Below are 13,577 nucleotides of genomic sequence, written 5' to 3' on the forward strand. Positions count from 1 at the left end.
GAATAGACAAAATCAGAATCAGCTTTTTCCAGCATGTACACTCATGTTCTGATGGCCCTCTGTGCAAAATAGTTCTCTGCCATGTTGCCGTCAACCCTAACAACAGTAAGGTGGAGGAGAAAGGGGGAGCAGGAGGAGAACTGAATATTGCTACGGATGTTGTTGCTAGGTGGGGTATTGATGGAAGAAAGGAGAGCGCTGCATCAGTGGGGCAGAGATTGCTGTGGTGTACAGGAGCACAAATCCTAAATTCTGTGCAGATCCAATGGCAGCTAGGAAACAGCTGACAGTAAAATGGGGGGGATCAAAGGGATTACTGTGCCCAGTTTGAGCCCAAACAGTAACCCCTCCACTTCTCCTGCTGCCAGCTATTTTTTTCTTTGTTTGTTTAGATACGTTTAGTCCTTTATTTCATTGCTGTGTTTGGCCTGTTTATGACAACCTATCCTTTCTCGCATCTGTCCTTTTTTAACCTATAAAGAAAAAGAGAAAATAAAACACCTTATAAAGAGGTTACAGATTCAACTTTGGAAAACAATAAGATGGATGGAGAGAGATTCCATTTGCGCACACACATGCACACAGACTTAATATAATACAAATACCTACACACCAGTAATCCAGACAAAACAAAGACATCGCATCTGTAGGAAGGGGATGCGACTGTCAGATGCAATCAGTTCTGCCTTTTGTGATCTGAGTGAGATTTCCTGTCAGTGGGGCTTGAGACGCAGCCTGTTTAATTCTGCAGGGGGCTCCCATGTCCCAGATGCCTCGGTCACTGTCTCCTCTTGTCACAGAGCCCGGGTGAAGTAACTAAACAAACGAGCCCGGGCGTCCCCTGTTGGGGACATGTACTGTACTGCGCCAGGAGGCCTTCTGACAACGTTGGCCTCCTGTCGCCAGACAAGAGAAACAGCGGACATGTGAACTCACTCAAGGCTGATGCAGAGCTTTTACTCCAGAGAGTAAAGCCAAATTTAATCTACATCACATATGACACACAGTACACATGATAGTTCAAAACTGATTTGTGATGCCTGACTTAAGCAAAAGCATTAAAGGAAAGACAGGACTGGTTCTTGTTCCTCTTTGGGACCCAGATTCTACATATGGACACATTATGGCTGCAGCTCCTCTGATATGTGCTCTCATTGCAGAAGCCTTGGGCTGCAGTTCATCATCTTTGTCTTCAAATCTTTTGCAAAGTGCTGGTCAAGCTGTTCTAATTTGCATGTTGGGGGGGCTTTTGAAGAGAAAGTCCCTAGTTCTGTGAAAGATAATGTGTGAGCACATATCTATTCTAACAGTGCTGGACAGGCTGCCGCCTGTGGGAACTGAAGCATTGGAGAGTCATATCAGTTAAATGAATTTGCTTTGGCAAATGTTTAATTTCACAAAATTCAATTAAAAAGCTTTAATTCCACTTCTGTAATCACTCAAGGGGTTGTCACAATTAGATTATAGAGAGAAAATTATGGGAAGAAATGACCAGTTCAAAGCGAGTTCTTGGAGTGCTTGTTCTATCAATCTGTTAGCGTCCCCTTAATGCTTATAATGACTATTTTGCCCCGATAAGTCGAGAAACTGTTCCTTTTCATTTCCAGGTACAGAAACTATATTTATGGTGTGAAAATACATTGAGTATTGAGAGATATACCAGATAAGAGGAGGTGCATAAATCTGGGGGAACAGACCTCGTCCCTTCATCACTTTTTTTTTTTTTTGCTTTTATCTTCTTCTGTGAACTCTTTTGTCAGTGTTCTGATTTTTCATGTTGAATGTCCTTTTATTTAAACTTCATGTTAAAGTGGACCCAGCGCTCATGTTTCCCTCACTGCATTAGCAAAGAATGGTGACGAAAAGGAAGAAAAGACACAAGAAAAATGACAAAGGGAGCATGTTTGCCATCAGCGTTCTCACAAACAGACTGCAGAGCTGACATATGCAAACGCAAAGGGTGGCAGTGTTTAAAAGCTTTAATCACACCGATGCTCCATAAGCCCAATGTGGCGTTCCGCTCTGCATCATTGAAAGCTTGTTTTATTAATGTTGTCCAGAGTGAAGTACGGAGGGGTAGTGGGGTTGCTTTGTGTTCTTGATTTAAAGTGGGGTGGAGCAGAAACAATGGGCATGAAAAAAACATGGCAAAGCTGTGAGAAGCAGCCAACTTCCATTACTTTAGAAGGCACACTGCCCAAAATGGGGCATGGAGAAGTAGATGTGCACTATAGAGAAAAGCATTCACATTTGATGTGTCTTAATGATACAATAACTGTACGTGAGGTCAAAATGTAAGCAGCCTTAGACGGAGAGTGGGTTTTCCTTTCGGAAAGAGCTTTGTGTCATCAGAAGTAATGGAATTATTTCATCATGTGCTTTATCTGACACATGCAAGCCAATGAAGTCAAAGTATGGTGTCTTTGGGCATGTGGGTGAATTTAAATCTCATGTGAGTCTGATGCCTAATTGCTCTCATTAGCGGTGAACGTTCACACCAGTTATTCAGCACAATTAACCGACTGCCACCAAGATGTTATGAGGCAGAATATTATGCTGGGTCAAGGGGGGGGAAATGTTGTAATTAATTCTCACTTAAACTAATGATTTCATATTTCAAAGGCTGGTACAATGGCATTTTTGTTATGATTCCCTGAGGGGAGACCACTGAGTGTTTTTTTCTTTTTTTTTTTTCACTGCGCATCATGTGGAAATGAGGAAGTGCACGCAGTTGATGGAAATCAGGAGCCATTGTTGTTTGACAGAAGGCACCTTTGCAGTGATTGCCTGTGTTATTAATTTGTGAGATGAGAAGAGGCAGGCTTCTCCAGCCTCTGATGGTTACGTGCCGCATTAAAGAACTGCTGCTATGAATGACACTCAGGACTAATGAATATGAATACATTTATAAAAATAGGCACAGGCTCCCTTCTCAGTGCAGATTGGGAGTGACAGTCACATTGGCTGGGTATGGTTGATGAGAGAGGGAACCGCTGCCCCAGGAGATGCAGGATGCTGCAGGGATCAGACAAACAACCTGCGCACTGACAAACACACCACACAGTATAATCTGCAGCCAACTGCCCCGGCATGATCATATTCGAAAAGGGCCCATTTAGTAAAGACATCTCTGTTTACTCACTGACCTCAAAAGTATGTCTCTACCTTACTGCTCTTCACTGCTATGATAATTATCACAGTATCCATCACAGCTTGCTCCTCTGTTTGTGCACGATACCCTCGTGAAAAGATCATTTAATATCATGTGTTGAAATTTGAACAGATGGGTGCCTTGAAAGAGGATTTATTTTAATTTAGAAAATCCACAGGTGTTCCGTTGTTAGCAAGTGATTTATGCTGCACAAACAGCACATTTACATTGTCTGTCAGCTAACGTATAGATCGTTTCCAGTGGAAGCAAAGTGCAGTAATTCATTGTCATTAATGCACAATTCATTATGTTGAAACTGACTTTGGAGACGCAAAGACGCATTGATTTGTATTAGTGCTTGTAGGTTGATATTTAAACACTGTCATTACTTTACATCACCGTTATTAATATACCACAGATGACTAAATGGCATTTGTTCATATTGTTTAAAAGACAATGAAGAATGCTTTTACCTCTCTTGTTTTGATTTTTTCCCGCAGTGGTTTCAAATCATTTGCAGAAATATGCAGAAACATTTTTCTCCCCATTTCCATTTTCTCCCTCGATCGGTTTTCTCATGTGCTCCACCCCATGCAGACTTGTCTCTCTAAAGGTGTATTTCAGTTTTCTATTTATCAACTTCATAAGCACTGACCTGTCATCCCATCCTTCTGTCATCAGAGAAATTTCTGTCAGTGAGTGTGCGCTCCTTCTGAAACAACAGAGATAGATATGCAAATGTGTTCATCTGTTTCACTCAGTAGGTAACAATTTTAATTGATTAATTGAAGATTTGATTGACTGAAGATTAATAATTCAAGATGTTATTTGTCACGCTCTTCGGTTTAGGTGCAACAGAGTGACTGTTTTCTCATTCTTTCAAATTTTCCAGAAGAGTTAATGTGTTTATGTTAAGTTTAAAACACAAGCAGGACCAATCCCTCAAAGTTCTGTGAAAGACTTTGATTGAGATGAGTGGCGTAACCTTGGTGAGTGTTCCCTGGCAGCCACTTGAGGAGCATAGCAGACTGTGTGTGCTGGGGCACACGTGGGGGCACAACCGATGCTGTAGCGCTAACCTTGCGCTAGGTTCCTGTAGAGGAGTTGCCCAGTATTTAAAACCCAAAGAAAACATATGAAGTAACCAAAATTGTATTTATGCAGGACTTATCAAGAGAAAAAATGACAAAGTGCTTCCCAAAGAAAATCCAAGAAACAGGAAAATATAAGCCAGAACAACAAAAGCAAAGAAACAAGCTGGTTTGAAAAGATTGATTTTTAATTGCTTTTAAAAATAGATTACCAAGTCCTCGGATGTCAGCCTCAGAGGAAGGTCGTTTCAGAGAGTACTAGAGACTGTTGCAAAAGCACTGTCATGTTAAGTCTTTGGCTGTTTGCTGCATGACCAGCAGACCGTAACCCCGTGAATTCATGGACGGGATGGGCATATGTGGCTGCAGAGGTGATATAAGTTTATGCTTGATAATGTAAAGCTTTTTATGTTAAAACCAAAAAAATTCAGACAATCTCTATCGAGGATCGGGAGCCAGCTGGGCTGAATTAACAACAACATGACACGACAATAGTTTGTTGATTTTTTTTAGCAGCCTTTAAGCAGCGTTCTGACAAACTTATAGACGATCCAGAGATTTTTTTTTTTTTTTTACTCAGACAAGTAAATAGAAAATTGTAGAAATCTAGGTATGATGAAGTAAACGCCAACTCAGGGGGAGACACAATGTGACTGACCTAAATGATAAAAACAGGGGCGAACCAAAGATTTAAGCATCCAGAGACTACACCAAGGCTAGAGTTAAGCTTGTTCCTTACTCCACGAGAAGCAAGAACTGAGTTCTTGCTCTCGATGCTGCAAGAACAGGAAAAAAAATCTTTTTCGTCAGGTCCGTACATACTCCGAGAAGCACATCTTCAGCGGGGAGGGATCGCTGCAGGGGCAATGTCTGCTTTTATGTGCAATGAACCCGGTTGTTACCTCCACTAAGGAGGTTATGTTTTCCCGATGTCTTTGTGCTCAAGATAACTCAAAAGGCGACAGACATATTTTTATAAAAATTTCAAGAGTTGTTGAAAATGTGAAAATGAAGAACTGATTAAGTTTTGGTGGTGATCCAGATCACCGTTTGGATCCAGAAATTTGTTTTAAAGGATTCATTAACATTGTGCTTGGCGGAGGTTTCCGCTCTGCGAGTGCTTTTCTAGTTTCATATTTGACGAGCAACTTCGTCCGCGGCAGGGTGGGTCGTGCACGCGGCTGGGTCCGAGTGTTTTAATGCCAAATGTAAAAATTTTCGTACTTTCTCACCACCTCGATCAGCTGTTTTATCTAAACAATCCGTTGTACCTGCAACAGCAAAAATGTGGAAGCAGCAACTCTGCTTTATGCTTTTTCTGTGTTAACAACGCCTACCTCAAATGTCCGACCAATCACACAATACTCCTTGGAGCCCCGCAGGAAAAAAGTTCTGCCAGCCCGATGTGTCGAGAACTGTTTTCAAACGCGTCCGCAAGAACAAAATTATGCCGTTTTCTTCTCGGAGCCTCGAGAACAAGAAAAAAGTTCTTGCTTCTCGTGGAGTATGTAACAAGCTTTCGACTGGTGTTGCTAACTGAAGGTCTAACATAAGAGGCATATGGGCTGAGAGTCTCCACTGTCTTTAGCAGAATCAGTGGCTTGGGGGCAAATCAAATCAGTTTTCTTATTAAGCTGAAGAAATTTTTCAGCCAACCATTTTCCGACAGTCCAAACACCTGAGCAAGATCTGAATCCTTAAACATCATTGAGCTTTAAAGAACTACAATACAACTGAATGTCATCAGCATAGCAATGATAGAAGACATCATTAACAGAGCTTCAATTCAATTCAACTTTATTTATATAGCGTCAAATCATGGCAATGCCATCTCAAGATGCTTTACAGAAAGAGAAGAAAACCAATTCTAAAGCCAATTCATAATAGCCTATACAAGGAAACCAACAGATTGAGTTGGAGGTCCAACTCAATCTCCCATCCTGAGCAAGCACACTGGCGACAGTGGGAAGGAAAAAACTCCCTTCAAATATGCTAAAGAGGGAGCAGATATAAAGAATCGAAATAAACAGGGCCAGGCAGCATCAATGGATGCAAGCCATCAACCTTTCTCATGAACAGTTACCCTCAAAAGCTGCAAACAAAACATTATATTCCCAAATGTTTAGCCTCGCTCCACCTAGAAAAAGCAAATAAATATTGATCTCTCTAATATGTGTTTATGTGTATGTTATGCCATTATGTGCCATGCTACTTAAAGAAATTATTTTACCCTTACAAACAGTTGATTTATATTTATCACAAGTTGGAAATTAATTAGACTCTTCTGTTGACAATCAGAGGCATAACAGACTGATAGAAAAACTACATTTTCCCCTGAAAGAAAAACATATATGTACTAGTTTGTGGCATTGGAAAGATAGAGAGAAAACAAATGCAAGAGCAATGTCAAGGAAAATGCTTATCGCTCTCCAGGATTCAGCAAGGCTGCCATTTCCTTCTGAAGGTAGTTTGGCATGAGCTGCTCCTAGGGGTCAGGGGCCAATTCAGCATTATTGAATAATAAATAAATAGAAATGTGTTCCGGCCGTAGCTGATCCCTGTTGTTTCTTCTCCTCTCACTTCCCTCAGGCAGACAGACAGCAGCTGGAGCCTTGTATTCTCTGTAATGGCCTGTATATATGCAGGGTTTCATATTTCAATCACCACCTCCGCAGTAGAAATTGGTGGTTTAAGATTAAGTTGAAATTGGAAAGTGGCTATCGTGTCTGCATGAGGAAACACATTTGAATCCCAGCAGAGAAGGTTCTCGGCAGCCGCATCTGGACAGAAAAGCGACAAGTTCTTTGGAGCGGAGTTTAAGTTAGAGCCACAAGTGCTTCAGCAACCTTGAAGCCTCAGCCAAATGATTTGAGGACATGAGATTTGAGGAAGCATTTCATAATGGCCCCATGATCAATGATTCATCACTGAAAATGTTAATGAGCCATGAATGATAGTTTAGATTCTCCAAAGGTAGATATACAGTCACTAAATGTCACTATTGTTCAATTAGGTAGTAATTGGAATAATGAATGCTTCGTGTTTGGATGTAAAAACTTTGCAGACAATGATATGTCAGCACATATTCATTTGGATTTTGTAGGTATGCTGTAGGAGTGTCGACTTGTGCGTGTTTCACCTTTCGCTTTTTCCTGTCACTTACTTCTCTTACTCACATCGTCTCTTCTCTCTGCTACATCAACTGAATATTCATTATGTAGCTAATGGTGGCGCCTTTGAAGAGGAATGATCATATTTAATTTTCTCGCCTGAGAAGGAACAGAGTCACTGAGAAGGGAGTGTAGAAGAGGAGTGTATGGGAAAGATAAAAGGGAGGGAGTGAGAAAATTACATCAAGCTATGAATGGAGCGGCACTGGTGCATGGAGTTTATGGACAGGCAGAGGTGGGGCAGATGGAAGGGGGCTGAGATGAGTCGACAGATTACAATAAGATTATATCAGTCTATCTGTCTGATAGTATTGATTGACCTGCACCTGTATCTCCACGACTCCTCCGTCTCTCAATAAAAGCACGGTGTATGAGGGTGCATTGTTCTTTTCACCACTATGTGCCTCAAACAGGAGAGTCCGTCTTTGTACCTTTTTTTTTTTTCCTTTCCTTTCACTCTTGGCAAGACAAAATCAGATTATGAGGGGGGGAAAAAGTCAACCAGTGGCCACAATGGTATTTCTTCGCTCCAGCAGCTGCAGTCCCTGGCTGTGTTTATCGCTTTATTGATTACCATCACAAGGCAGTAATTTGCCGGGACTTGCAGGGACATGATTAAAGATCCGCTAGCAATGCATTGGTAGCTCCAGTTGGTGCCAGGGCGTCATGTTGATGAACACGCGCTGACATGCGTACACACATACATGGACACTGACACACTGTTACCAGTGTGTGCTTGTGGGAGGGGGCTTTGAGGTGCATTCCTGTCATAGACATCAATGGCTTTAAATCTCCTGAGCTAACCTTTTAATGCTCTCAGATCCTTATGGCTGGCTGGATAATTGATTGTGTTTGGTCTAATGGGATTAAGAAGCAGCAGTGGCCTTGGGCTGGACACAGTGGCAGTAATGCCAGAAATGGTGGTGGATTGGAAGATGGTAGATAGATGGATGGGAAGTGAATGAATTCAAGTAAGAAAGGTGTGCACTTGTGTCCATTTGTGTATGTATGTAAGGGTGGGTCAGACAGACAGAAATAAGGAGACCGATTGACTGTGAGACAGAGTGAAGAAGCAGATTTAAAAACCACTGAAAGGATGAAAACAGAGTGAATAGATAGCTGCAGGTCTACTTCTCAGTCCATCCCTAATTAGCTGTATGAGAAAACCAGGGAGCTGTTGGTATCCCCAAGTGAAAAGCTTGTTAGCGTAAGAGATGCTATCTGCTGGCTATTGGTTTTGGCCATGTTTTGCTCACTCAGTGAGTCACTGGGTCTGCGGTGTGCAGTGAGATGAAAGTAGCAAGAAAATGAGAGCTAGGGTGGGAGGCACCCCCCCTCCCTCTCATCACCCAGGACAAAGGCTGTCCCATCCCAACATTACAACAGTTACTGTGCTCGAGCGTCATCTCTTCCACCAGAGCTTGTTTGAATGTGTCAGTCTCTCTTCTTTTCTCTGGCTTACTTTTAACTTCTTTCCACACTTGGGACAAGATAAAAGCTGAACTTTTTTTGCGTAAGAGTAGTGAGGGATGATGCTTCTGTTAGTAAATTTCTGTTTGAGTTCTCACTAACGACTTGGTGCCTGCGATAGTGCAGCTGTGCGTCTGGAATTCTTGTCTTTTTGGCTTAGATGAAGTAAATAGCTTTCTCAATCAGTTCCAATTTTTTTTTATTTGTTGTTTTTTGTTTTTTGTTTTATTTTATTTTGCTTTCATGCTTCAATTTTTCCCAAGTATGTAATATTGAGCCAGGCAGTGCCTCACAGTATGGGGGTTAACAGGGTCTGTCATTGCAGGATTGCTGGCTCTATTCACAAGTCCAGTCAGCCAGATCATGCCACAGATCCAGGTTTTGTCTCCAGTGAATAGAGGCTGCTGCTGCCCACCAGCCCTTTATACTGGGCCACGTTTTCACTTGGGATCAGAATATGCCAGGTCAGGATAAACGTTGCAATTTTGCCAGCTTCCTCTGGCAAGAGTAATGAAGCTGAAATGTGTCATTGTGAGTATGTGTCTATGGGTGCATGTGTGACAGAATAACTGTTAGTTAATGAAAGACAAACAGAGAGGAAAGGAGAAAAACTAGAAATAACAGGAGGGTTTGGGGATTGGCAGATGATAAATCGGGTGTGTAAGGAATAAGCTGTGTGTGCCTACTTATCCTGTAGGATTATGAGATAGAATGGAGAACTACGCCGCACATGAAAAATCATCTTGTGTGTTTGCAAGGTTGAAAAAATGTGTCACTCTGACCTGGCTGTCTGCCTATTGTAGTCGAGAGACGACAGGTGAGGGGTTGCTATGGTTACCTTGAGTAGGGGGTACGGTCGGAATGAGTGTTTTTGTGCGACGGCTTTGCAATTTCACAGTTAGAACTTTTTTACACCTCACATGTTCTAGTTTTGTTTAGGTGATGGGTGATATTATAACACCATATGGGTGCAGCAGGTGTTACTAGTAGGTGAGTGCCAGTCTGTGCACATAGTGGGTGTTAGAAAGAGCTATCTATCAGGCCCCTTCTCATTCTGTAGAGGCTTCTCAGAGAGCTGTGTGTCCTTACAAGGGCCAGATGCTGCCTTGGTGTGTTTTGCTGCCCTCTTTCCTCTCTTCCCTCATTCCCAGGCCCACATCAAATACATGCAGCCCATTTTCCCCCCAAAGCTCTAAATCTCTTTAATTCCATCATCTGTTGCCCATTGAGGGCTGCAATTTAGTCGTTACACAGCATTTTAGTATGCTATTAAAAAATCTGTAAGGTTGGTGGCCAAGCCCTGTAGCAGAGAGGACAGTCTGCAGGATGTGTTTCTGTATAACCTCTGCATCCCTGTCGCCGGCGACACAGTTAACCATAAAGACAGGATTTGAATACATGGATGATACATAATATATCTTATACATGTACTCGTTAACCCTAACCACTAGTTTGCCAAATAATTGCTGTCTTTACAGTTTTTATATAATGAAAGATGGACTCACTTTGGTATAGGAGGAAGCTGCCTGAGTAGTTATAACATATTGTTTTCTTCTTTCTCTGCAGTTAGGACATGCCAGAAGTAGTCACTGCTTCAGTGTGATGTGTGGGTTCTGACCTCAAATGGGATCAGCAGAGAAAAGGTTATTCGTATCACTGCATGGATATTGTACATATTGGTTTTATGTTATTTCCTGCAATTTCACCATTACTTTCACATTGATTGGAAACTGTCTGTGCTCCGTTAATGACTTCGCTATCTTCCAGATGGAGAGCAACACCCACTCTCTCAAAACAAAGGGAGAACAATAACTTGCAAAATAAGCCTGTCACTCAGAATTATACCAGTTTCAATTGTTTACATCATTACAGCAACAGCACTCAAGACGATTCTGTAGTTGCTCAAGCTTGGAATCAAGGGTCACATGAGCTCAGGTCTCACTGGATTACGACAACTAACAGGGAGGTCGCTGAAGTGGAGTCGGCAATCTGGCCACTCTGACTAGCTTCTGTCCTCCTCTGACGTGAACGAGAGGCTATGTACTTTGCAGACTTGACTCTAGCACGAAGCCCCTCTCAGACCTACACAGCTTCCAATTAGTCCAGTGGAAACTGAATATCTGCTAGTGTCACATCAGAATTTTGCCACATTACAGATGGTTAATGTGGCATATGATCAGCTGTTTAGAGGGAATGCACAGATCACTTTATTTAATAAAGAAGCAATGGTGCTATACAAATTATCCAACTAATATCCATGAGAAGCTATATACCCTGAAATGGAAGCTATATTTTTGTATTATAAATTAATAATTGTGAAATTTCCTTCAATAATAAATAAAATAGTAAATAGCAGATAATTAGTATGAATTAACATCAGTTGACAAATTATGTTTAAATTGCCAAAGTACAGTTGAAATTGTTATATATCAATATAAATTCCTTGGAACATTGTATTTGTGGCTTGTTAACATCCAGTACTGTTTCTTCAAGGCAGAAATAATCTCAGTTTTTTGCTTTTGTATTTTAAATAGCTCAGAAAAATAGGGTTTTAGAAACAGTGGCATGTAACTGACCCAAAAAATAATTTCTGCTTTTTGATCTTAGGGATGAAGAGTTATGAAATGGGTATATATATATATATATATATATATATATATATATATATATATATATATATATATATATATATATATATATATATATATGTGTATATATATATATATATATATATATATATATATATATATATATATGTATATATATATATATATATATATATATATATATATATATATATATATATTATATATATATATATATATATATATATATATATATATATATATATATATATGTGTGTGTGTGTGTGTGTGTGTGTGTGTGTGTGTGTGTATTAATACGCACTCTCAAATTTAATTACATGATTAAAAAAGTTAGTTAATTAACCCCTCATGCTCCCACATGTTAAAACATTTCCTATTGGCATGGTTACAAATCATGGCAGGAGCAATGCTTCATTCATTAGTATTATTTCACATGAAAAAGGTTAATTAAAAATTGGCAGAATTTATAAGGAGAGACACAATTTGTCCAGTGCTTCTGCAACATCCACTACTGTGGCTTCATTCTGAGAACAACTGGTTTGGAATGATTAGCCCATCTTCCTCTGTGGTTTGCCCTGCGGCAGCAGAGTTTCTGCTTGATGCACACCTGACTTGCTCTGTTGTCCAACTTCTTAGCCTCTTTCTGAATTATACATAGGAGAAATCTTGATTACCTTTAAAAAATTATCTAAATAATCAAGTGTGGAAGAAAAATAATTAAAACAATATTTTCTTTTGTAAAAGCTGACTGTGTAAGATCAACTCTCACAGGTTCTGGTCAAAGTCACACTTGCACCTCCATCATAGCAGGGTCACGGTGACCAAATGAGAACTAACTGTCCCTGAAAGATGCTGCTCGACTCAGGCTCTGTCATTGTATCATTCAACGCTTCTACCTGTGGAAGCGTTGAATGATATACCTGTGGATAAACCTGTGGATAAACCATGACCTCTATATAAACATTTAAGAAGCTGTCTTTTGTGTGTGCATTTGTGTGTTTGTCATGCTTTTTTTCCACCAGGATAGAAGTCAAATATCCAATACAGCAATATTGCAACCTAACCAAACAAAAGGATGTTTATTGTTGATAAAAAGAGAAATTTCATTCAGTTGTTTGATGAGATTATTATCAGTAAATATTTCCTGTCTACCTGTTTACTCTGGTATCTTACTGACAGTGCATTTCTCCCATCTGGGACTGTTTTTCAGTATCTAACAGTCAAAGATAAACAGTGGTGTTGTTTGTTGGCGAGCCAATGTCAACACCGGTGATGTCACTGATATCCATTGTAACAAACAAAACCACAAAACAGTGATACAGGATTAGCTTGCTGGCAATCAGGGACAGCCCAAGGGTAGCGGAGAGATACGGTGCTGGCGTGTAGTGCTTCGGTTTTGCGCACATTAGTGACAGCTGTCTCTCCACATGTCAGCAACAGCAACAAATCTAATCCAAAGCTTCACAGCACCTCAAACATGCACCAACACTGACAGTAAGGAAAGCAACAACATGAGCCCCCTCCACCCTCTCTCCCCCTCTAACTCTTGAAATGCTAGGTACTGGATTATTTGTGGTGTGGCAGATCATCTCCGACCCTCTCACCCACCCAGTCAGCCTTAGAGGTGGATTAGAGGCCTGGTAATCTGACTGTGTGTGGTGACACATGTCAACCATGGGTTGTCAGCAGCAATGAGTTGGGGGCAAGTTAGAAAAGGCTGGATAATCCAGGATATGCAGTCTGTGAGTGTTTCACTTTGTTTTAATGCTATTCCCCCCCGAACCGCAGTCACAGAAAAACTCACATGTGCATAGGACATATAGACAAAATATAGCAGACATGCCTCTGCAAGGCTCGTGGGCTTCCTTGGCATTACCACCTAGACGTTCCTTCTTCAGCACAAAACCAGCCTGGGATTCCTGTCACATCCTTCCGTGGGCAAGACTCACATTTTCATGTCAGTGCAGCCAGTGGCACTGCATAACCTTTTTTTCTCCTCTCTTGCTTTCCTCCTCTTCTCCTCATCACCGTGTCAATCATCACAATGCTGTCACTCTGGATCAGTCTCTGAACTAAGCTGTCTCAGAGC

Source organism: Telmatherina bonti (assembly GCF_933228915.1).
Source record: "Telmatherina bonti genome assembly, chromosome: 14".
NCBI lineage: Eukaryota > Metazoa > Chordata > Actinopteri > Atheriniformes > Telmatherinidae > Telmatherina > Telmatherina bonti.